At 37.2% G+C, this 26250-nt stretch overlaps 1 long non-coding RNA gene across 1 annotated transcript; it reads right to left on the bottom strand.

Annotated features, from left to right (window-relative positions):
* Positions 1 to 1883: 1883 nt before the first annotated feature.
* On the bottom strand, positions 1884 to 19967 carry LOC128142331 (uncharacterized). Its single transcript, XR_008235351.1, has 3 exons — positions 19590 to 19967; positions 5218 to 5369; positions 1884 to 2528 (listed from the first exon to the last, which is right to left on the bottom strand). It is a non-coding gene; the product is annotated as an uncharacterized LOC128142331 (long non-coding RNA).
* Positions 19968 to 26250: the final 6283 nt, after the last annotated feature.

The following is a 26250-nucleotide window of genomic DNA, read 5'->3' as shown; positions in this document are numbered from 1 at the left end:
GGTCTGATGCAGTTTCAGATAACCCTGCTGACCACACTGCAGCTCCTGTTCAGTTAAAGCTTCACTCTTTGTATTTGAAGATGTGCTGCCAGGATGCCTTCACCCAGACCAAAGCCAAGGAGTCCCTCACTGTAGTATCCGTAGATAGCTGGTTGCCATTTCATGCCTCAGATACTCCATCCCTTCCCTTCTTGTAGATTTCCATGCTGCATGAAGCAACACACCAGGGCCAAATTTTCCTCACTAGATGCTAGAATTACAGACAGAAGAAAACACAGTTGTCCCTGTCTCCAACACCGAGTCAGAAGAGACCCATGCGGTGCACCAGTCATGTATATCTATAGAAAGATGGCAAAATGGTTAGTATGTTATTCCTGTGAAAAGTGGAAAAGCTGTGGGAGAAAATATTAAGCAATCAATTTTGTTTCCTTAGCAATTCGTTAGTCTTCAGGATATTAACAGAGATAAACCCATTTGTCTGTATGAAGCTATTAATCCTGATCTCAGTCACTTGATGATTGACTGATCTCAATCATTTAGTGAAACACTAAATATGTAAGAATGTATTCATAGAAGGCTAAAGAAAAGTAAAACATAGAGATACTAAAGCTGTATGGTAGAAATGAGGTATAATTTTCTCAGCTATTATAATCTCAGCTTTGAAAATAAATGTCACTTTTCTGAAATGATATATTACTATAGATTTTAGAAAGAAACGTAATATAAAAATCAACTTCGGTTTTGTTTTGAGACAGTAATTCCATGTAACCAAGGGAATTATGCACCCCACCCTCTATACTGTAAATACTTTTAGCGTATTTGTTTAGCTGGAATTTTGAATAATTTCACAAAATGAGTGTTTTCTTAGGATGACTGTGATATCATGGTTTTTTACACACATATTATTAATCTTTGAATGTTCACTGGCCATTTCTAAGGTACTCACTAAAGGTAGTGAAAACATGCATAAGTCTTTTAGGCTTAAATAAGGATATACGAGGATTTAGATTTTTTAAGTGTCTGGATGTTAGTATACCTGCTATAGCATATGTACCCCTGCTGCAAGTATAAGCAAAGGCAGGTGTGGGATCTAAGATGCCAGAATTCAAATAGTATGATTAAACTGCAAATATGAGAGAATAATTCCAGTTCGATCTGCAGCAACTGTGGTAATGATAAGTTTGTGAGCTTACAAGTATGTTCATTTCCTTGTGTTCAAATACGACTCCCTTTTCCCAGAATCATCCCAGCCAGCTTTAGACACTTAACTAAGGCAGCTAAGATAGGAAATAGTCACCAGCACACAATCTATGTATCTAGAGATATCAGTTTTCTCTGCTGATTGGGCAAAAAGTCCCTATCCTATCACTTTGTGATGGGGCATGAGACTTCTAGATGGCCAAAAGCAGCATGACATCAATCCTACTGCTGGCTTATTAATTGCAGACAGTTGAAGGAAGAGGAAATATATCTATCTTTTCTGTGTCAGCCACCGTAACTCACGAGAGATGGGGTCTGTTTCCTGCTTGTTCCTGAAGTTATTGCATTGTGTCACGCTATCATTCTGACTTTCCAAGCTTTACAAGATTAACTTATTTTATGAGTACTACTTAATGCAGCAAACATGGCTAGTGTTTATCAGTGAACTGTTTTCTCAGAAGTCCTGTGTGCATGTTTCCAGGTATATTTTATCAGGATCTTTCCACTTGAGATCAATGACAATTAAGGTCTTGCTTGATTAATCCCTTTTCCTTTGCAGAAGAAAAAGCTTTTACATTTTGCAAAGAGAGAGCAATATCCGTTGTTTACAGTAAAATGTTTTCATGTGAGTGAAAGTATGTGAATTTAAATACAATTTTTTACATTTCTTTGAAATTTTTGTGTTTTTATTGACATATGTTCCTTGAGTCTATTTCCATGTGTTTCAGCTTCATTTTAATTATTTCTTTTTTACAGCATGCAGAGTTCTGGTGATCATATAGCCTCAGACAGCTATCTTTGATACATTTCACTGGTAGCTTCAATAAACAATTTATGACTGTAATGTTTCTATTACTGTTGAAAATACTGTGGAAATTAATTTCTATACACTTGGTAGTGTAGTCCAAGATATGTTGTGTTTATATGGAAAACTGAAATTATAATCCAGTCCTGTAATCTTCATGATTTGTAAACCTGAACGGTGATATTGTAGAAGCACAGAATGACTCAAATGAGAGGAATCCTCTGGAAGCCATCTCGGCCAACCTGCTGCTCCAAATAAGGCTCACATTGAGGTCAGATCCAACTTCAAAGTTAGATCAGTTGTAGCGTATGCTGAGAGGCATTGCTCTTTTCATTCCTCTATTTTTCCCCACCTTTCTGCATTCTGCAGTGACATGGTTTTTACTGCTGACATTGGAAACTCCTGATTAAGTAACTGGCAGAGTATGACAAGAATGACCTTGGCAGCATTCTAACTTTGCCATCTAAATGCTTGATTTGTGATTCTTCCATCTTAGGCATCTTCAGAGGTCGATTCATTCCATCTGAAAAAAAGTGTCTAAAGTATGAGGTATTACTTTTCTCCGCATTCTAAAAAATTATATTAGCAAGCTAACTTCAAGCAAATTTTAGCTCAGAGACAGCCAAATTTAGGTAAAATGTGTTCCATGTCTGTTGCCTTTGGGCTTTATACTCACAAGTAGTTGAGAAGAGCAAACTGGTCCCTGAAAACTGGGTTTGCAATAGGAAGGAGATGCACTTTCTTCTGCCTCTGTATGGCTGTGCTTAGATTAAAAAGAGCTCACTGAGATAAAGCATGAATTCTCACCAGTGCAAACAGAAGCAAAATCAGCCTCTTGGTAATTGTTTTTCATGCTGGAATGTGTTATTTATTTTATATCCATCCTCTCATCTGTGAAAAAGTGGCTTGGTGACAGCCAAAAAGGCTTAGGACAGATTAGATCCAGACTTGTGACACAAAACATTTATTTTCAGCTGGAGATTCAAAATGTTCTATTCAGCAGACATTCAAATAAAATGTTGTTCGGTGTCTTTGATGTATGAAGCCTGAAGAAATGTGGCTGCCAGCTTTATCTGATTACTGAATCTTTATGGTCTGATACATTCTAGGATGCAGAGTTCAAAAGATGTTTGCATTAGACTATATAGGTAACCTAGGAATTGTCAGATTTAAGCAGACCAGTTACCCATTATCCTCTCTCCAAGTAAATAAAGTATTAGCTGCTTAAGGGATAGGTTCCAGAGGTCATCAGTAGCGAAGGAGTTGCATACTGTATGTAACTTATCCTGCAGCCTTGTTGCATATAATTCTTTACCCATGTCAATTAACCACTGAAGAGTTATATCGTATATGAAAAAGTTATTTTTAAATTTTGTTCTTTACTTGCACAAATCCCTATGATAAAGATTTTTATATTTAAATGACTCATTACAGAGAAAAAGAAGTTTCATTTTCTCAATGTAGAAGACTTTGCCTATTCATTTTATCATATGTTCCAGTCTTAGCCTTCTTAAACTGATAAGGAACAGCTGCAGCTTACGGATACTGAGCCTAGTAGAGCACTTCAATGACATAGATGCAACTCTTCATGAACTAAATAGGTTATTTGGTTGCTGCTTTACTTTCATATTCAAGTCCAGTTAATCAATGTGATGAGACTAAAAGGAGGGAAGTCTGGACTTGGAGACTCAAAACAATCTATCTCTTCTTTCTTTCTACTACATTCCCTCTCTTTCTCTTCTATACATTTTATACAGTATTTCTTAGGCTTCAGACAGTAAGATTTGATGTGTCAAAATGTGCTACAGAGATGCCCATATTCAAAGTTAATGGGTTCTGTCTTTTAATTTATTCTTTTTTCTTCATCCATTTTCCAAAACCTTAAAATAATCTAAAACATTTTCAAAAGTGTTTGACGTGCTCAGAGGGTGAAACCAATGTCATTGAAACTTTTCATTACTTTAGGCATTTTCCTCCTTTATCATGCTTTTTATTACTTGTGTGTTTCCCCATCCCCAACCTCTTTACTATCAATCTTTAATATCTATCTTTTTCATCATTTCCGTGTCCCATTCTCCCCTTTTATGAGATCACTTCTCCTTGGTTTTCAGTGTTGTAATAAGTCCATGTATTTTACACTTAAAAAAAAAATAAATTATTCCAGAATGAATAAATTACAAATTGGCCTTTACTTTGTGTTTCTGGTTGACCAGAAAATCTCTTGCTTTTTATTAAAACCTACTGTCATGTGGAACTCTGCTTTGTCTGAGCTCAGTAACCTCTTTCCCCATAGCTTCCATGCTCAGTTTTAGGAGTGAGAGCTTTGAAAATAAAGTTTCATAGCTCTCCTGCACAAGAAGAGTTTTTAGGCTTCTTGGCTACACTGGGAATCTGACAGTCTGAGAAAACAGTCCACATTTTCCCATCATAGGAGCATTCTCTGCCCAAAGAATGTTAATTCCCAATGTGGATGACATATTCTCTTTTGGTTCAATGCTAGACAGCTGAGGTCAGGCAGAAGATGAGCCATCTCTAAAGAGAAGGTAAGACATAATTGCGTTACAAACTGGTAGAAGTCAGACTTGTTTAACAGCAAATACACTAGCTTTGTTCTTCCCGCAAAAAACATTTGAGGAAAAGTTTTGTATAATTATAGATAATAAGCTCACAAACATTGTGGACTTGGATTTTCTTAGAACTTTTGAATGAGACACTTCCTATTTTATAATATAGTTACACAGTTTATTTCCTTGGTCTCCTTCAGAGATCTTCAAAGGAATTGTCATTAAGTGCTTTGTAAAGGATTAGAAATGGGGTTTCTGCTGAATGATGAAGCTCCTAGACAATATTATAGCATAAATAAACAATGCCATACAATTTGTTTATGACATGCTTTGCCATATAATAAGCCTTTCTGAAGAGAAGCCAATATTTTTCTTTCACTATCCAAAGCTATTTCAAGCATGATAGTCCAATTGTGAGATTTTTCTGAGGTTTTTTTTAATTAATTGCCTTCCATCCCATTAAAAAAAAAGACACATATGTATTAAATTAAGAGAAATTGTTAATATAAATTAACAATGTTTCTGCCCTATCAAAAAAACCCCAAAACCAAAAACCAAAACCCTCAGAATGACTTTCACAGAGAAGAGAGAGAGATGGTTAATAAAGGTACAGCTAGATCATTGAAAATGACTTGAAGAATGTCTTACCATCATCTCTCCAAGAGTAGATGTGCTGTCCATCCTGCATACTTTGATGATCTCCAAAATCCATTCAGTATAATCAGATAGTTGCAAAAAAAGCAGAGATCAAGTCCTACAATGCTCCAGTTCACAAGCAGTTTCAGCTGGGAATGCTGGTGCTAGAAAAGGTAATTGAAAAGTGTGGCTATTAGTTACATCTTGCAATCATTAACTATATAAATTAATTAGTTTGAGAAACAACACTACGCAGAGCTGCTGGTGGTGAGAAACTGTGCTTATGAGACACTTTTGTCCACATAACTCACATTCTCCTTTTTACTCCTTAAATGGGACTGTCACTGACCTTTCAAACATTAAAGGAGGCAAGAGGGCTGTCGCTGAAAAACAAAACCAAACAAATCAAATCATTCACCTGAAGTCCCATAGAAAGAATCCCTTTTTTCCCCTGAATGTCAATGCCTTTTCCCAGTCATGAAAGTTACGATATAGGCTGTTGAATTAGTGACAGGTTTAACAGAACTAGAAATGAGATACTGATATCATTAGAAAATGAGAGTTACCTTTGGATTAAAGGAATACTTTTGTTTAATTCTGACCCTGGAAATTCACTAGATAATAGCTTTTGAAACTGTTGCATTCGTGAAGAAAAGAAACCTACTTTGAATAAGTTAGTTAATTATTTTTTTTCTTTTGGTGTTTCTTCAGTTCATAATTTCTTTCATGAACATGCTCTAGTTTTAGAGCAGAGAAGTAGAAACTACACCGTTACACATTATGTGACTCTGTGCCTATAAATATATGGCAGTCTCAGATTTGATGCCAAAGCTCTATGGACTCCAGTCAACAACTGGCACTTAATTCAATTGCCTAGCCTAAGTTATTGTAACTAAGCCATCTGAAGGTTCATGTAACCATCCTACATTTATGCAAGTGGCAGCTTTATTCCAGGAATAAATGAAACTTAATCAAATGCTTACTAAAATCTCTGGAAATTGGAACATTCCCACTACCATTCCATGTTTATCAGCATTAGTGGACATGTTGCATTGACATTGCTTGGGTGGTGCCAAGCATTGCATACAATAAGGAGGAGTTTAAAAATTCTCCCCCAGCAACAGTAACTGAGTATCTTAAAGTCGGGCTACAACTTCAGAGTAATGGCAAAAGGCCTTTCTCTGACTTGGGGGTCCCTTGTATTTCCTCTCTCCTCCACCTAACCTCAAGGTCCTATTTCACTGCATTTGGTTTGAGAGACTTTCCAACAGCTTTTCTCTAGTATATTTTTCTCGTGGGCAAGCTAGTATCTCCTTCCTCCTGAGTCTTACTTCTCAGGAAAATCTGAACTGCATTGGCCAAAATCTCCTTGAAAGATTTCAGTTTGAGTCAGCTACCCTGGTGGCTCAAAATGTAAGTGACTGAAAGAAGTAGCTTATGATAAGAAGTCTTTGGCAAATTTAAAGACTGATAACATTGAAAATCCAGCCTAAAATGGCATATAACCTAATCTAACTTGTCTAACTCAATTATACTTTAAATAAGATGGGGTTCATTTCCAGTTTTTTCCTTTCTTCCTTTTTTTTTGGTTTTGTTTTGGTTTGGTTTTTTAATAAATCACTCAAATCTAACTAATATCTATTTAAAGAACTTCCACTTTTAAGGTATGGGAAGCTGAATCTGATTTTGGCCAAAACCTATGAACATTTTATATGTAACTTCAGTTGTTGAGCATCTGGGATTGATCACACTGAACCTGCGTTAAAAAGAACACATTTGATGAATCCCAGATGTTTTAATATGGCACTGCCTCCCAAACTAACTGGATCAGGATGGGAAACAAATGAAAGGTGAATGCTTTAAAATTAAAGACCTAAGTAGGCGTAAATGTAGGCAACTTGAAGGTGATGGAGATGGTGGCATTCTGTCCCAGTAGGTGTGGGGGCTCTACATTTTCTCCGTTCTGTTGCTTTTGAGGGCTGAAATCTCACACACACATTGAACTAGAGAAAAATGTTTAACCTTGCCAGTGAAGATGGTGTTTGGATCCAGTCTCTCTTACTGGTATCTGCGCTTCAGCCCTGTTTCATTCTGCAGATGGGCATGGTAACAGTTTTCTAGCAACCTTTAATGGAAAACTAATAGACATGGTAACTCCAAGGATAAGAAAAGCAAAGCAAAGCAAAAGTGGTACTCAGATAATGGGCTGGTAAATTTTTACCAATTTCTACACAGCAGAATAAGAGATAGAACAGCTAATTGATAAAAAGGCATATGGTAAGTTTGTTAACTTTTTCCTATAGCTGACACACGCAAGCGTAGTAATGTCTTTGACTGTATCACTTCTCTCTTTTGGGCTATTTTCTCTTCCAGGATTTTGGCTAAACCAGGCATTTCAGTGCTTCATAAAATAATCTGGAATTTAATCTTCCCTGCTCTCCTACTTCCAACCCACTTAAAGTGTGAGAGAATTGTTTATACAATAAGAAGTTTGATGTTACTGCAGCTTGGAGAGTTGTCCATGGCTTTTGCTAGTACAATGAACATGGCGAGGGGAAGAATCTTCTGTTTCCCTGTAGTGGCAGATCAGCAAAAGTATAGTTGTTACCTTTCCCAAATTGCTTTGTAGGCATAAATAAGCAGTACTCATGCTTTGAGGACTGTGATTAGGCCAAGCAGAATTAAAAAAAAAAAAAAAAAATTTAAAAAAGGAAGAAAAAGAAAAGGTAATAGTATTGACTAAATATTGCAATTTAGACCAAATAGGAAAGGAGCCTGACATCTATTGAAATAAAAGAAAATTTACCATTTCTTGTACTTAAAAAGTAACCGTTTTAGCTGGAATGTGTCATCTATTGTTCCAAGGCATCCTGAGCATTCACATCTTGATTGTCCATATCACTTTTATTTTCTTTATTTTCTTTTGTGCTTGGTTGAACCTTTTTTGTTGGTTTTATTTATAGCCAGAAATAATGCATATACTGTCCTCTAAGTGTGTGCATGTGTGTACACATTTGCTACCCTGCAGAACAGTACTGAAGAGAGATTTTTACCATCATGAGTCAGTTTCACTGGAAAAGTACGTGCTGCATTAAGGAGAAATAATGTGTTTCATTTTCCTGAATGGGAATATACTGAAAGCCTGTACCTAGAGAAATAAAAGCAAGTGCCTTTTCAGGGCACAGAGTTTTATTCTGAGGAAAAGTAATTAATTCTGGAATTTGGAAATTTTTTTTTTTAATTAAATTACCTTTAAGATGTCTAAAGTATTGAGTTGTATTTTTTCCACCTAAAATACAGAAGTATATGTAGTCAAGACTACTCTTAAGGTAAATTTTATGATTTAATGATGGATAAAATGATTAAATCATTAAATTGTTTAAATTGGATTAAAAAGCACTAAAAGAACACATTTCAAACTACATTAAAGACTTAACATTCCAAGAAATTTAAAACTAATGTATTAAAAGCACATAAATCAATAGTGGCAACACAAATACAACATGAAGACAGACTTTATGAAATATAATATTACAAATACTTCTACTTTAGAAGAAACATGAATGATTTAACCAGAATTGATAAAAGGGAAATAAGTCATAGATAGGGCTCTTACTTTGAACTACTCGTGCCCTGGTTTTAGGCGTCTTGCAATAGTAAATGATGTTTTACCATTTAGCATGGGATGTCACAGGTGCAATAAAGTAGTCTGGGATCTTCTTTCTTAGAAAAAGCCCTGTTTCTTAGAAAAAGCCCTATCTGGGCTTTTATAAGCATGGCTGTTGTGGATCAGACTAAAGGTTCTTCTAGCCCAAGATCCTGTCACTGACACTGCCAGTAGCAGTTGTTTCAGGAAAAGGAATAAAAATTGAGTGAGTATAAAATAATAGTCCCCATGGCATATCCTCTCAGCTGCTGGCAATCCATGATTTAGGGAGATCCTGAGTCAGAGGTTGCAACCTTTCATCCACATTTAATAACACTCCATGAACTTTCTCATGATTGTACCTAATAACTTTTTGAACCATTTATACTTTTGGCATCCTGTACACATCATGGCAATGAGCTCCATAGATGTGAACAACTGTATCTTCCGTTTGTTCTTAAACCTGACTCCCGATTACACTTCTTCTTTATTCTCCTAATATGAGGGCTAGTAAGTATTCACCACCTTCGCATTATTTGTACTTTCATGGTATCTCTAGTCATAGATCTTCTCAGTTGTCTTTTTTGCTAAGTTTTTGAGGTTTTGACTAAACTCTTTTTCTAAAAAGGCTATTCTAGATCTCTGTGTCTTAAAAATGGGTTAATCCCACTTATCTTTCAGAACTGACCTGAATTGTCTAAGGATCTTGATCACTTATCATTCCTGAAGCGACTGGTGCACATATTTACCAAGACAGAGCATAACCCTTTATCTGCCAAGGTTAAAGGAGAGCTCCAAATACAGGCATAACATTTATCTTTGAAAGAGTCTGCTGGTGTTAGAAGCCAACTGCAGGCTCAAAACCACTGAAGACAAGTTCATCTAAGGGCAAATTTTGGCCCTAAAATTGCATTACATGAAGGAACTGCTATTGGGAGCAATTAAGAAATCAACATCTGCCAACAAATACACAGTTATTTTCTGTTGGAAGTATAGAGAGGGAGTGATATATTAGGTACCATTTTGTAATGACAACCACTGTACCAATGTGAAAGTTTTAAAACACTCAAGAGGTCTTTCACAAACTAAATCTGATGCCCTTTGTGTCATCAGAATAGATATATGGCACACAGAGGAAAAACCAGGACACATAAGAAACTGTGATTAGAGTAATTATGCTCAGACCACAGTCACTGGGTGAGGTTGCATAAACATGAAAAAATCAAGATTGCATAATATACAGTTTCAGTTTTAAGGAATTATTCTTATAAAGTGTTTATAATTAAAATTATAATGCAGTTAAAAATTGCAAGTTTTCACCTTCGAGAAGTTCAAATCATGTAAAGAATTATAATGTATTTTAACAGGAACCCTAGCAGGCATTTTAGAGTTGTGTGTTACCACTGAAGAGCCCCATAGCTTTATTAGTGAGTATTAATAACATTCAATCAGAAAGTTTAGTTCTGTCATGAAAAGACAAATGCTTTTCTGATTTGGTTAGCTTGACCAAGGCCTTGCTTTCACCAAGTCATAGGTGTAAACATAGACTACTATGATTGTGAAGAATCTTGTGAAGTAGAAGGACTACTACACAATCTTGGCCATATGACTTCATGATTGTATTGTATCGTATTGTAACTGAAACTTGCTGATGAACAAGTATGATTTTAAAATGTCCAGAGACAGAGGTTTTTTATAAGACTTGAGAATTTCCCATTACTGCTTAACTTTTATCATATTACTTTCATATTACTTCTGTATATCACATTACATTATCAAATTGCTCTTATACATAAATATTCAAATTTTCATATTACTCACTCATAAGTATTGACATTCTGTTTTAAAGTGAATTTTCCTACTATTGACTTCTATCCATTTGGTTTTGTAATATCTTTTTCTGTTACACTACAGCCATCCACTTGTGGGATAGAACTCTTCTTACAGAATGCTTAAAAACAGTGCTCAATCACCATGTAATTTTCTCCTTGATAAACAGTCTATTTTTCAATTTCTTACTATAAAGTATAACTTTTTTAAAAATTAATTACTCTCCGAATGGTTTTGGAACCTCATGCAATATTTCAGTATCTTTCTTAAATTACATATACTAAATCTGAATACCTATGAGGAGTGCAGAAGCATGAAATACTAAGCTGTACACCTATTCCCTAATATTTAGCTTTTTATATAAAACATAAAGATTGCATTAACAGCTTCAGTCAGAGAAAAGCTTGAAGACTTTACAGTGAACTAACTGTGCTTATCCACCATGACCAAGTCAATTTAGTCTTTGCTCCTCCAAAAAGTCATCAATATTGTAACCATGACCTACTTTTTTGGTTCCTGTGAGCATGCGTTTCTCCTTTGGCCATGAAATAGAGCTGCATACTATAGGTTGGCTCTTATCTACAAGGTGATCCACACCACTCTAGTGAGTTACTTTAGCTCTCACCTAAGCCTGGAATCATATGTAACTAAAAATCAGTGATGACTTTATGTTTCTGACAAGTCATTTATGATAATTTTTAAAACCCTGGGACCAAGTGCCATTCCAACAAAATTAATTTTGGCACAAGCTCCCCTTCTATGCCAGTAATAAATCCCAATTTACATTCATATTTAGTCAGGGTTTAATCCATTGAAAATATATCATTTGTAACACTCTAGTTTCCTAAATGAAACCACAGCGGTGTAATAATTCAAGTATTTAATAGAACATTTAATATACTATGTCTTTAATATTCTATTGACTAAAGTGATTATACAATGTTAATATGAATAAATCCACAAGCCCATGCTGACTATTGTTAATTTTACTGCCCATCCACCACCCCTTAATTCTTTATTAATTGATTACCATCCCATCATTTATCAAAGTTATGATGACAGGTCTATGAATTATTCAGATTTTTTCATATCCCAATTTTGGCTTGACATTAGCTTAGTTTGGCTTTTTCTCAGTGTTCCCTGGTTTACTGAAAATAAATATGAATAAATGAGACAGGTCCCAAGCCATATCTTTTCAATCTCTTGGACACAGTTTATTTGGACCAGTGATTTAAAAATACCTAAAATTTAGTAATTACCTTATGACATCCTGCTAAGATTCTAGTGGAAAAGAAAGCACATGTGTGCCATTATGTGATACAATCCCATTATTTTAACCTAAAGATAAATAATAATTGAAATAACACTTTCAAATTTTCTGCATTATTATTTAATCCAATATTGGTATTCTAATTTTCCTTTTCTAACATCCTGTATGAAAATTACTTTGAGTTCTACTTTACTTTGCTGGGCTAATACTTTTTCTTTCATTTATCAGTTTCAATAGTACCCTTTATGTTTCAATCCAGGTATAAGCTTCACAAGAGAAGAATCATTGTCTCCAGTTCCTGACTTTTCTTTTATAGCCATTGCTATAAAATTCAACTTAGATAATTCCATTTTCTCTCTACACCAGGTTGTTATGCTTATGAGTTGGATTTTTTGATCAGCCAAGACTTTTTTTTTTCCAGATTGTGGTTTCTGAGGGATTCAGTAAAGTTTTTTTCTGCATTTTCAGATATGAATCATATTTTTCTGTTTAAATTTTCTTTTGGATAATTTGACTCATAATCAATTTCAGCTTTGAGAAATTAAAGTCCCTTATGGCATTACATATTTATTTATATGAGGTCATTTGCCTTAATTCATTCACAATATTTATAATCTAAGTACCCAACGTTTTGACTTTTGATTAATTCTTTCCTATCTGACAATATGGGAAGTAATAGAATATCCTGTATTTACTGTAACTCATTCATTTGATAAAAGTCATCTATCATTTCCAAAAATTGTTAAGTTTAAATATAGTCCACAAGACAGTACAAGCAGCTGCTCAGATTGAATTCCACCATGATAATGTAGGTTTCACCTTCAGTCTGTAGTTCTGTCTTCAGGTGTAATTTGCTGATTAACAATAGCTGCCACCTAAGTGACTATATTCTGTGGTGTCTATTGAAATCCTCATCCTGAGCAAAAATGAAAGTAGACAATGTATCTTTCCTTTTCCCCTAACAGATTAGAGCTCGAGATTTTTAATATTTCAGTCATGCAAATCTTCTGAAGAGATCTGATTAACACTACAAGACAAATTTCACCTTTCCCTTTTGCTCTTAGCGTAACACTTTTCTGCCTTATGCATCAATTTGTTCCCTCTGGAAAGGGAGATGCTGTTTCTCCTGAGCTGTGAATGGATTCAGACCACATAATTTCCATCAAAGCTCAAACCAAGAGTGAATTCAGGCATACAAGTCTCAGGATTCTGATCACCTGTTCTCATACACCTAAAATTATTCAGTACCACCTTTGGGGGCCAAAAAATGGAGTTTCTTAAACAGGATCATGAAGCATGTCAAAGCCCTGGTGAAAGATACTTGATTTAAATCTAAATTCCCACAGGAAAACAGTTCAATAGGTATGCTTAAACTCCTAGCTCCCTTGGACAGAATTTAGTCCAATGCAAAGCTCACCCTCTGTTTGCAAAGCATGCACAGAGGAGCACAGAGAGGTGTTTACCTAGGAGCAATGACCTACTCATGAGAGCACATGCTCAGGAGTTTGGAAAACAGGATTTTAGGTTCACTTCAGGTAAACCTTAGGTGGTTTGAATTCACTTTGCTGAACAGCAAGGTGACAACTGCCAGGTTAGAAATTTTCCAACTTCAATTTTAAGACTGGCAGAATACGATTTAACACCAGAAATGTGATAATTGAGAAGCCAAAGAAAGACTTAAACAAGAGGATCTTGACTCTGTGTTGATCAAGGATCAATGCTAATTTTGTTCCTTCGGATGCTGGAGTAAGATCATCACAGGAGAGCACATGGGACCATCCCTGGTCCCTCAGCTTACCTAAAAAGGAGCAGGGAAATATGTGACGAATGTGGGGTTATGCTGTTATAGATGACAAACATCACACCTCTCTACGGTTGGTTGCTAATTCCACAGATACACAATGAACTATGCTAAAACTCTTTTTTTAATCCTGGATTGATTTAATCCCATTGCTACATTACCCAATGTTTTATTTTGAAGCCTCTGTCTGGTCACTTATCCCAAAAAGAAATTGTGCAGAAGCCACATGCTTGTGGACCTGCTGGGTGGCATGGGTGCTGTATCATGCTGTTGCCCTCCCAGCTGTAGCTCACAGCCCTGGGCTAGAGAGGGTCTAGATAGTGGGGTCTGAGAGAAAGAGGCCAAATTGTTGTCCCTTGAATTAGTTCATTTAAAGATGCCAGAAGCAGGCAAAAGTACGTGGATGGGGCTGAATGGCAACACCCCAAACTTCCCACTGTGTAAGGCAATGTGACTCTGCCAAAGCATGACCCCACACGGAAACACAGCGCTAAGAGAAGCCTAAACCATGGAGGCATTCTTCCAGCCAGGGACTCCCACCGAGTCTCCCTATCTTTATTTGTCACAGACATGTTCTATGACCACAAACAGGATGGCGATACAAATCTCCCCCCGCTCCCAGCTCCCTGTAAGACATGGAGAAATGACATAACAGGGTGTTACAACCCCCGACGCAGCTGGGAAAGCGTTCTTTCAGAGCAGGAGAGGTGACATCGCTCATATCCAAGGATTCAGTCCAAAGCCTTGGAATAATTCAAACACGTGTTATGTTTTCCTGGACCCCGAGTGACTCCTAAACTCAAGCACTTTAAGAGATGACAGCACAAACACCTCTGGGGCAAACAAGCACTCATGTAAAGGCATACTTACAATTTCCCTTTCCCCAAATATACTTTCAGATGGAATCTGAGATAAGAATTTCTAAAGGAGAACAATGTCAAAGAAAAATCTCTATTTTTATTCAAATGAGCATTGAAAGTTTTTTTCTTTGGTATTCAAAAGCTGAGTTTGTGATACTTAAAATAAAACTGCAGCTGACCTTGGAAATTAAACCATTGGTGAAAACGTGTGTTTCTAAAGGAATGGACTACATGCAATGATAGAAGAAAGAAACATAAACAAATAAGATGAATACCGAGAATATTAGCCTGGCCATGGTACAGTGAGGCTATGTATGTATTAACAAAGAACACTATTTGGTAATAAAACAATAAGACTAAAATTTATCTGACAAAAAGGCTTTGAGAATGAGAGAAACCCACATCACAGAGACTATGTAAGATTCATTGCTGTGTTTCATAAACATTGCAAATGAAAGATAAGGAGTGAGACTGATTAGGGCTATATGGCACTTTTATTTACAACTTTTAACACAATGTATACTGTGTTAAATTTTTTGTGCCCATTAAAATGTGGGCTCACATTTTACCATTTAAAGCTATTTTCACTGAATTCAGCCTACTAAGAAATGCAAACACTGGCACATACGTGGTAATTAAGTACAGATGTGATTATTTGACAAATAATCATAACAAATAATTGTCACTTCCCTGTTTAGAAACCACTAATTTAAAACATGTGTGTGCTGACCTAACCTCACTAGTGCACCCTTTTCTAATGTGGGGAGAGAAGAGGGAGAGAGGTTCAAGCTGTTATCTTTTCTACAAGAAAACTAACCTTTTGTTCTCTGGTTCTGTCTGCTTCACAGAGTCACTTTGCTCAGAAGCATGTTTCATACTGGCTTCTGTTTTGCAACACTTGTCATAAAAAGCCACTTTAGGAGAATGGAGTGGAAGGACAGACGTGCAAGACACGATGTGTTGTCATACCATTTCTTCCAGATATGCCAGTGACAATCATTTACATTATTAGAGTGCTTCACTCTTCCAGACATGAAGAATACAGACATCTTTTCAGTCTGAAGAACCTTAGCTTAGATTAAGGCAACAACTAAACTGAGAAATATTTCATGAGTGAGAACATGGGTGCCTCATCTCAGGCTTTGCACTAAATACCAGCAACAAACTAACTTTGAACTGGGCATACGAGAAGATTACCCAGGACAGACTGGAGGCTCCCTGTTCATACTGTTGGAGAATGATTGCCTTGAGATTAAAACATGATTGTAGAAAGCAAGCAGCCGTAGAAACCTGTAGGTACAAGGGACTTCAAGCAACACACACAAGAAGCAATGAAACGAGAGAGAGAGCGTGCCCCAAACAACCTTCTTGCTTTGCACATAAAACATGCCCAAGTTTTCAGTCTGTTCATGAACCAGACATGAAGTCAGTAGTGGCATTTAATAACACCTCCAATGTTCATAAGAGACACATGAAACTTAGTTGTTTACATATTTGAAATTAAGAATTTTAATTTGCCTATTTAAGTCTGTAAAATCAAAGGTAATTTCACTTCAATTAATGATGTTATACCAAGGATAAACAGGCAATGTCAGCAGTAATGATTAAAATGGTATATTCCTAAGGTTGCACATGTCATGTAACAGTGTTTACTTTGAAGTATGTTGTTTATCTGTACTGAAAAATGTTAAATCTAGTCTTCAAACAATTTAATTTAGGTTCTCAATCAAGTGATGGTGTGGAGTCTTTAGGAAAAAAGAGCAAGACTCTTAGTGAGTGTTTATGTAAAAAAGCACTGTTTACATTTCAGCCTCTCCTCAGAATCTGTAGTGTAATGTTTATAGAAAGCAGCCAGCAAAGTTGTATAATTTGATTATAATGAACAATACCATTTTAATTAATTATTACAACTTTCTCTCATATCGCCATTGAGAAAAATGGAGATAAAGGAGGTCTTGTGTAATCACAGGTTGTGGACTTCTTTCACCTTCTCTCTTTTTTTGTAGATACTTCCTATAACACAATAGAAATCCCAGTTTTGATAAGTTATTAAGTTTGAAATCAACATATATTGCATTTTTATTAGCTAAGATTGTGTTTAACCATTCAGTTGAAACAAGGATACTTTCCAGGACTTCTCAGCCTTATGCTTGCTAGAAAGGATGCTGTGAGGACATAATATAGCCCCTTAGGAAGAATTCTGCTTTCTGTGCAAAAGAAAGGTGTCCAGGAAGGACATAGCATTCACTGTGGTTGCAGTAATGAGATAGGCGTACTCCAAGGCCACGCAGCACTCTTCTCCTGCAGTGAGGAAATGTGATGCTTTGCTCTGCCACTTCTTGCCCTCCACAGGCAGCTGATATGCCTGAGGACACTGCCAAGATCTACTCCTCCTGGTGATATCAGTGCTGTTCTCCATGCAGAGCCCTTGGCTACAGCGGTGATGCAGGATGGGTGCACCCCACACCCCTGGTCCCCTGAATACTCTGGCTGGGAAGATATCAGAGCACACCACAGAATTCCTCCCTGTCCACAGCCCAGGTTGTCTTTGAAAGGAAACTAAAGTACATAGGGAGATGGTAACCACACAGATGTCATCTTGGAGCTGAGTGAGAATGAAGGGGATCCTGGTAACAAAATAATCAGAACTGGGGAGTGAGACGTGAACCACATCCTCCTACTCTGCAAGGACATGACATGTTCTCTGGGTGCAGTTGAGCTTCTTCATGCATCTGATCTGCCTAGAGCAATGGAGCATGGAGATAACATGCTTTCCAACATGAATTAATATTTCCGAATACTCTTCTCAACTATGATTTAGAAAAATATATTTCAACTGGTCCCTCAAGGCAGCTTTAAAGAGCAAACCCCACCCAAGATGAGGGAAATACACTCTCCTAAGAAAAGTCCTTAGTCCTACTTCTGAATTTATGTGATGATTAAAATCTTCTGTGGCTACACTCTCAATGTTAGCGTCATAGTTAAGTCCTCCAGACAGTGTGCACAACTAATCTCCCATCCCTGGAAATGGTAGAGACAGCAATCCCAGATGCATAACCATGTGTAGGACTACAGCACCACAGAAACATTCACCTTGGGAGGGACTGGGGATCATATTCCAGTCTCTTCCTCTCTCCTACAACATGCCACTGCATTGGCACTACCTTCCTCCCACCATCCCTTCACACCCCATCCCCCATGGCCTTTTTCTCTCCCCTCACTCTGTTTTATCTTCCATGACTCTGCACTCGCTATGGAGCAGCCCCAGAAGCCCACTCCAGGAAAGGCAGTGGGAGCCCAGCTGGACATGTCAGGTTGCAACCTCTGCTGTGGAACTGAGCCAGACCCACAAAGCCAGCAGCTGAGGTTGTCCCAGCAGCTCTGACCATCCACCACAAATAAACAGCTGCTTCGGCTCCCAGGACCAGGAGTAAGCCCCCATTACCTCACCTGCTACTGCCTAACCTCTCCTCCCTTCTCTCCTCTCTCCTTTTATCAAAGAAAGAAAAAGACTAAAAACAACCCTTTGCTTCAGAGTGATTAATACAAATCACCAGCAGAAACAGCTTATTCTCTTCTAACAAGGATGCTTTCCAGACCAAGAGTCCCCAACCAACATCTCTGACAAAAAAGACTCAGGAGACTCCCAAATAGATTTGCTTTCCACAATCAGGCAGCTTCCTAACTTTTCAGCTTGAAAACACCATATGTTTTGTATTTTGTTTGGGTTTGGTTTGTTGGGGTTTTTTTTCCTCCTGTACAGTCTAATCAATTTTTTTTCAGTGTTTGGCATAAATATTCCGGTCTATTTACCATGGGAATTAGCAATCCAAGGTCTCTCTGTACTCAAATATCTGAGCTACTTGTGACTGTTTTACAACATGATCAATTTAACACCTTTGTGACCCTAGGTCCATTTACTCTATCAAAATTAATACCACAGAGTTTGTTTCCATAACAATTTTACATGTTTTTAAATATGCCATTTAAATGCATCTATCTAAAGGACATATTTTGGCCCCACTTTATTCTACAGAGAGAGTTTCATTTTCTGAATAAAGTAGATGATGTTTCCCCTGAGAAAATTCCAATGGAAAAATATGTATACATTTAAAGCTAAACCCATGATTTTCTGGATTAGTCCCTGTACAACCACAAAGAATTAGACTTGATATCAGGAGAACTAGTTCAATACAATTTGATTAAATTAGGAAGAAAAAGGACAGAAAACAACGCTGTATTGAGATTAAGTCAGAAGAAGAAAAGCTCTGTTGATGTGACATGTCTGTCTTTCCCAGCTTCACTTAGTGTCTGATCTCAGCACACTGAGATATCTGTTATTTCTGTGTATGTGTGTATTTCTGTGTATGTGTGTATCTGTTATTTCTATGTATGTAGAAATTATTTTCTTCTGCATACTGACACAACTGGAGAGAATATTTCCAGTACTGAGGTCAACTTCTTGCCCCATGAAAGACAGGAACCAGTGAAAGCAGGGAGTAGCTGACTGATATAGTGAGAAATAAAAACAAAATTTTAAAAAAAAAAAGGATAAATTTACTTTTTTGGTCCACCTTCTTAGGAGAAAGAAATGTATAAACTCTACAGTGCCAACAAGAGAAGTGGATTCATTTAATTTATGGACATATCCTTGACCATGCCACTGGGAAGAACTATTCTATGGGTGTGTAGCAAAAGGGAACCAGGAAACCACACCAGATTCAGTGAAAACCTGAAATTCAAGACATTTTCACAGTTTTTCTGACTACATTGCAGCCAAGTAAGCTGGCTTGCTAGGGTACATCAACCTGATGTGAAACTTGTCCTTGATTAACATGTGTAGAATCAATCTTTATCAAATGCAACTCTCATACACCTGCTCTGGCTTTGAGAGAATGATTGGATGGGGTAGCTATCCAGAAAAAATATTGGTTAGTACTTGACTCATAATTTACACTGACTAATGGTACTGCTCACGCAGACCTGATTCCCACTTGCTCTTCTCAATCTCTCCAGTTGATCTTTGGAGGGACGATGAAATATGAGATGTTCCTTGCACCCTTAACCTCGCTGAAACAGTCAGCAGTTCAAGTTGTCTCTTTTTTGCCTCCTACAATCCAGCTGCAGGTTTGTCTCAGAAAACAAAGCAAAATACAATACATCACCGCTGCAAAGAAAAAAAAAAAGGAAAACCACAAAAAACCTACCAAAACCACAATCAATCATACTGAAGGCTCAATGTATGTGGTTACCTTGTTATAAAAGTCTTAGCACCTTACATTTCAACAGCTCCTTCACAGCAAGTCTCCTGTGTGCAACTTGTTTCTTGAAAGCTCAGATGCAATATTTTACATTCCTTTAGACTGGAGCTCACTCTACAAGTGAAAGAGCTCATTTACACATCCTCTTACAGGTCAGAAGCAATAGGCCTGTAGAAATTTATTCACCTCAGCTCATCCATGGAATGAGAAAAAGCTTACTGCAGAACTGTGTAACAAAACATCAGCATACAGGGCAGATATATTGTCTGATACACACTTCCTTCAGTGAATTTTTTTGCAAATTCCTTTCAAAACTACTAGAAATAATTTTTTAAAACATGTCTTTTATATATTAAGAAATTATGCTGGTGCCTTTCACACACATAAAGAAAAAAACTTGTTGTGTTTTATCCATGAAAAGTTGATTTTTAGAAATACTTCAGTATATCATAGTTTAAATGGTTCTTAGGTGAGTTTTTTAGTTATTCCAAGGTTTAATTATTTTTCTCTGTTGGTTTATGAATTGGTCAAAATGCAATCTCCATTTCTGTACTGCATTAGTTACATCAAAATGCTTGCTGTGTGACTTTGGGAAAGTCATTCTGATTAGTAACAGCTGAGTAACAGTCAACTAAGATTTCTCACTAACAGTGTCCAAAATCCTACTGAAATAAAGATATCTTCATGTTTAGTTATTTTCTTTATCTCTAAGGATATTTTCCACGGTTATAGAGAGAAATTACATTGATTCAACAATCTCGGAGGTTGAGTACAAGATATTTGCAGGAAACTACTGAAAGGTGGGTGGAAAAATAGTGAAAATTGTATTTAGCGTATACGTAATTATGATTTATCATCAAAACATTTCAATTTAGGAAGAAATAATGGGGGAAACAAAGCAAAAGATTGTCTAACAATTCTGCAGGAACAATTATGTATGATATGGTGAACGACAAGCTGAACATGACAAGATAATATCACATTGTTCCTTCCAGGAAAGTGTGTAACAGCTGGAGAGACTCCAGAGGAAAGTGATAAAGAAGATCAGAATCTTGAAAAAGTCTTCACTGAGGAAGGGCTGAAAGAAACAGAATTGTGCAGCTTAAGGAAGAGGAAGATTGAGGAAAGAGTGGAACATAGTAGTCTTCCATTGTACAAGAGAAACAATTATTTCATTGAAGGTTCTGCTATTAGCTATGTCCACAACAGACAGGCAAAGAAGATGAAGCAAAGAAGATCAAGGAAGTTATTTAACAAGGTTTTCTAATGTTTATGATAATGAAATATGAGTAGCTTGCCTAGCGGGAGGCTTGGGAGAGAGTCCATTACTGGAGATTTTAAAGGAGAGTCCATTACTGGAGATTTACTTCTGATTATAGAAGTATCTGTCAGCAGGGACACAGGTAGACCTGAAGGCTCTACAGAGGGATCTGGACAGGCTGGATTGATGGGCCGAGGCCAATTGTAGGAGTTTCAACAAGGCTAAGTGCTGGATCCTGCAGAACAACCCCATGCAACACTACGGGCTTGGGGAAGAGTGGCTGGAAAGCTGCCTGGCAGAAAAGGACCTGGGGGTGTTAGTAGACAGCTGAATGAATATGAGCAGTCAGTGTGCCCAGGTGGCCAAGAAGGCCAACGGCATCCTGGCTTGTGCCAGAAATAGTGTGGCCAGCAGGACTAGTGAAGCGATTGTCCCCCTGTACTCAGCACTGGTGAGTTAGCTCCTCGAATACTGTGTTCAGTTTTGGGCCTCTCACTGCAGGAAAGACATTGAGGTGCTGGAGCACGTCCAAAGAAGGCCAACAGAGCTGGTGAAGGGTCTAGAGAACAATACCCTGGAGGTATTTAAAAGATGTGTAGATGTGGCACTTAGGGTTATGGTTTAGTGATGGACTTGGTAGTGTTAATGGTTGGACTCAATGATCTTAACGGTCTTTTCCAACCTAAATGATTCAATGATTCTATGATTCTATTCATCTACTATGGTGGAAGAAATTTGCTCCAGATTCTGTGGTTCTATACTCCTCTCCAGCAAGATGAATGCTGCTGACTTTCTATTATTTACTGTGCTATGATAGAAAAGCAGTAGGGTTGAATACAAGTGCTATGAAATGTGTATGGAATTAACATTTCCCAGCTCAAGGTCACTCATTACTGTTTGCTTTGACTCTTCATTAGCTGTGTTGAGGGAAAGATTACTCTGTATTCTTTCAGGTCCTCCATGGATAGTTTTGAAAGCAGAAGAATAATGATGAAAATGACAAATAACGGAGCAAATAATACATTGTGACCAGTGAATACTCTTTCTCTTTGACAAATGTGCTTGTTCGCCTGTGAATATGGGTACTGATACAAGTAGAAACCATTTATCAAAGTCTTGTGTGAAAAGAAACCAACTGTTTATTGGAAGAGAATAGGTTGCAAAATGGGTGAAACAAACAACTGTTTAGGATTCCACGCATTGTTACAAACCATATTCAGGGTTCAGCCAGCTCCACCATAAGCTGTGCAGGCAGGTCCAAGTCCACCACTGATGCAGGCACTATTCAGTGCTTAATTACATTAGCTTAACACAGGTAAAGGTCACCAAAATTTATCATCTCATTAGGATGATTACGGGCTGAACTATATTTTCTCCCACTAACCTGTTGGTTTTGTCGAAGATGTTATGCACTTGCAAACCTGTCACTTTATGGAAGTGCAGCATTCTTTTCATCATGTATTACAGTGCTAAGGTCAGTTCTGGTTCAGTAAGCAGGAGGAAAAATCTATCATTTCCATATCTAAGAGTCACAGTGAAGTGTGTCATTTTTGGCTCCCCTTTTCTGATGTCTTCAGCCTTCTGTAAGACTCTTATTCCTATTTCTCTTATCAGCTCTTGTTTAGCTCATGTTTCTCTTGGTCTGAGATGCTCTTCACTCTGTCATTACCTCCACTGTCCTCCCACAGAATAGCCATTCCTGAGCAGCTTTTCATCTCTCTGTCTCTCTTTAGCTTGAGCTGTTGGTAATTTATAAATGTGATAGCTGCTTTCAACAGAACTGAACTACTGGACATAGCACAACATGTGTTGGGGGACATCTACAGGCTGATTCCTGCCACAGAAAGTTAATGGAGATGTACTGCTAGGCAAATCAAGGACATCTCAGTCACACCTAGGTTATCTTCCCTTTTTCTTTTAATCAGTTAATCTTGAAAAATTATATCTTCACTCCAAAAAATAAAAACAATAAATCCTTGATTCCATGTGAGAAATATGAAATTACAAGAAACTGCTTATTACCTTCAAAATAGCTGGAGGGCTATTATTTGATTTCAGAGCACTAAAAATTTTTTAAATAATGATATGATACAACACTATAGCTCTTACATCTGAAGATTTTTGATCATTTGGATGTCCTTTGGCAAAGGAAAAAAAAATTAAATACTCTAACCTTCAAAGCAATATGTTTTACATACAGTGCTCCGATATCATAGCTGTGAGGTAAGCAGTAGGTAAGATTTTTACAAGGTAGTTGTTATAGCTTTTTTTTTTTCCTTTTTACTGGCTTCAAAAAGCCAAACTTGTGGGAAAAAAAAGGAAAGTCTGCTTACAAGGGAAAGAATATAGGTAAATCTAGCTGAAAACTCAATTTTCCATACATAAAATTAATATATTTCTTCTTAGCCTATGAGGATGTCATTAAGGCAGTGAGAATCAGATCTTCAAAGAAATGCAGGTGTCCAGCCCCTAGTGAGCCCAGAGACACTGAGAAAAAGAGTAGGCATAATTAGCCTAGAAGAAGATGCATATTGAAATGTATACAGTGTATCATATTTAATGTTTGCATGAAAAGATTTTGTGAGATGCAGAGTTACAGACAAGCTTGGAAGTTTTCTTCCTGGAAAAGTCCTGTGGCTTCCATATAGCCTCAATGGCAGTAATCACCTATCCACCTATCTGCCTCATCTATAGCATAACTTTGCTGGAAGGACCGTATAGCTGTCATTACAAAAGTGTTTAGCTTACATATTCTCCAGTTCCCAAACTGTTTGGTCACATTTCACTTCAGCCATCACTGCTGAGAGCTCCCTCAGTTGGGAGAGTGGACAAGGCAATTTTGTAATTCAAGATCCTCAGCCATACCTTCTTAGTAGCTGAGCATCTAATGAGCTTCAGTCCTAAATAAAACAGGAGTAAATGAAGCAACATTCACTTCCACAAAAGCTGTATTTGATCTGTGGCTCCTGGTATTGTCTGCTTAACTCTAGTTTAGACTTAACAGCCAAGAACGTGTTATAGAGTTAAAGGTTGTCTCATATTGAAATTTTCACTAGAGGCCTAGTTTGTCAGGTTTTCAGTGGACAGGAGGAATACAAACCTGATATTACCCTGAAGACTTGTAACCAGAAGGCAAAGGCGAAGTTGCATTCATAGCACCAAGTAGATCAGTCCTATTCTCTCTTCTGACAGCTCGTACCCAGCTTTCAGCAGCAGCTCAGCTACACGAGTGCCAAGCAACTAGCACAGACAAGGTTTGTGTGCTTTCAACAGATGTTCATGACTGTGCTCCTAGTGCTTACGCGGATGAGCTATTGGCAGCATCTCATTACACACTTTCCAGCATGGATAATATTTTCCAGACCATTGATTTCTTTTTCTTCACTGTTCCAATGCATTTAAGTAGCTCCACACAGGTAAAACAGTTTTCCCACATGAGGCTGAACGATGTGGGTTTTAGGCTGGGAGCCCTTTGTGGGATACAGACATCTCCTTCCTATGACTGTATTCATTTAAATCACTGATTAATGCCAAGGTCATTTCCCTTTATCCTATCCCTACAAAGACTGAACTCTGCTGAAAGGTGACCAAAGGGACACAGAGCTGATAACTAGTGGAGAAGGGGAGAGGAAGTTTTTGGGAGAAGCCCTTAGTAGACCCTGATAGTCTATTAAGACTTCTGTAAGAGAAGGTTTGTGAAACACATTACAGTTTCTTTGGGGTCTGTTAAAAAGATAATACGGTATTCCCATGTGAATCTATCTTAAACCTGGAAGAAAAATGCAAAGAAGTACAAATTAATTTTCGGTTTATACTTAAAGACTCTAGTCAACTTGATTAAGGTGCTGTATTTTGCAGTTTTCCCAGAAACACTACAGAACATTGTTTTAAAAAGCCAAAGTGGTACTATTATTTGATGTGAAGCTCATCACAGAGGTTTCCAACCATAACTTATTTGTTTATTCACTTTCTTCTTGTAATTATTCACTTTCCTCTCTGGAATACTTACGAGTTTCAATTTGCTTTCCTGACTGTTCTTGTTGAAATACAACCAATGTATGTGAAAGACAAATCAAAAATATTTTCCTTGTGTGTGGAGTGAAAGGTGAGTTCAGTGATGTGTTGGTGATATTCTTAGTTACTCCAGAAATATAACGCACAGTCTCAGACCAAACTTCAGAAAGTTGTTTTAGTAATGAAATTTAACTTATACATCTAAATGTATTCTTCCCTAGCAGCAACCTGTGCCAGACAGATTACAATACCATCATTAAAGTTTGGGTCAGTTTTTAATATAACAATACTTTCTATGTTAAAAATATTTAGCTGTGCTATATGTTCACATTACAGCCACATATGTAATAAAGCTATTCCTCATCCTCAAGGTTTTCAGTCTGCACACAATTCTGAAAAATAGCTAACTTACAGATGTAAAGGTCTCAATTGCTAAATGAAGCCATATTCATTATTTATTTGGCTGGGAATCTAGAACACAACAGCTCTCTGCAAGTAATATAGCAATATAAGAGGAGCAAAGCAGGAAAAGTGCCAATATGAGAACTATGATGCCATTTCTGAGCAGCTGGATTCCCTGGTGATTGGTGATAGTGTCAGAAGGACCATTCAAAAGCTTGCTGATGCTCTACATTTACGTTCAAAAATTTTAATAATTTTAAAGGTAGATTTCTTTCTCTAAATCTTCTGATACAAGATTTAGGAAAGAATTTCTCTTTTACATGCCCATAAATACTTTACTACCTTGAGGACATCATAAAACATGATGCAATCTGCTGTGGTTCAGAAATTCAGAACAGGGAATTATTGTATATTACATTTCAATGTTAACATTTCAGCAGCCATTAATTACAGTGTTTCCTAATAGCACACACACTGCAGTTCTCGGAGGATCACTTGTCTTCTGAACATCACGATGTTAAACTAGGTGGGAGACCAGGTTGCCAAAATGCTCTGTCAAATCACAATATGGAACTACGGAAAAGCCAAGTGAAAAAAAGTCCTTGTCAGACAGAAGGACACCATTGTAGGATCGGTCAAGTGCTAGCCAAAGTCAGCTCTGCTTCTGTTAGTTTTGCACCTCAAAGGAAAAGTATCTAAC

This window comes from Harpia harpyja, chromosome 5 (assembly GCF_026419915.1).
Source record: "Harpia harpyja isolate bHarHar1 chromosome 5, bHarHar1 primary haplotype, whole genome shotgun sequence".
NCBI lineage: Eukaryota > Metazoa > Chordata > Aves > Accipitriformes > Accipitridae > Harpia > Harpia harpyja.
The sequence above is the reverse complement of the archived record's forward strand: the minus strand, read 5'-3'. Positions and strand labels throughout refer to the sequence as shown.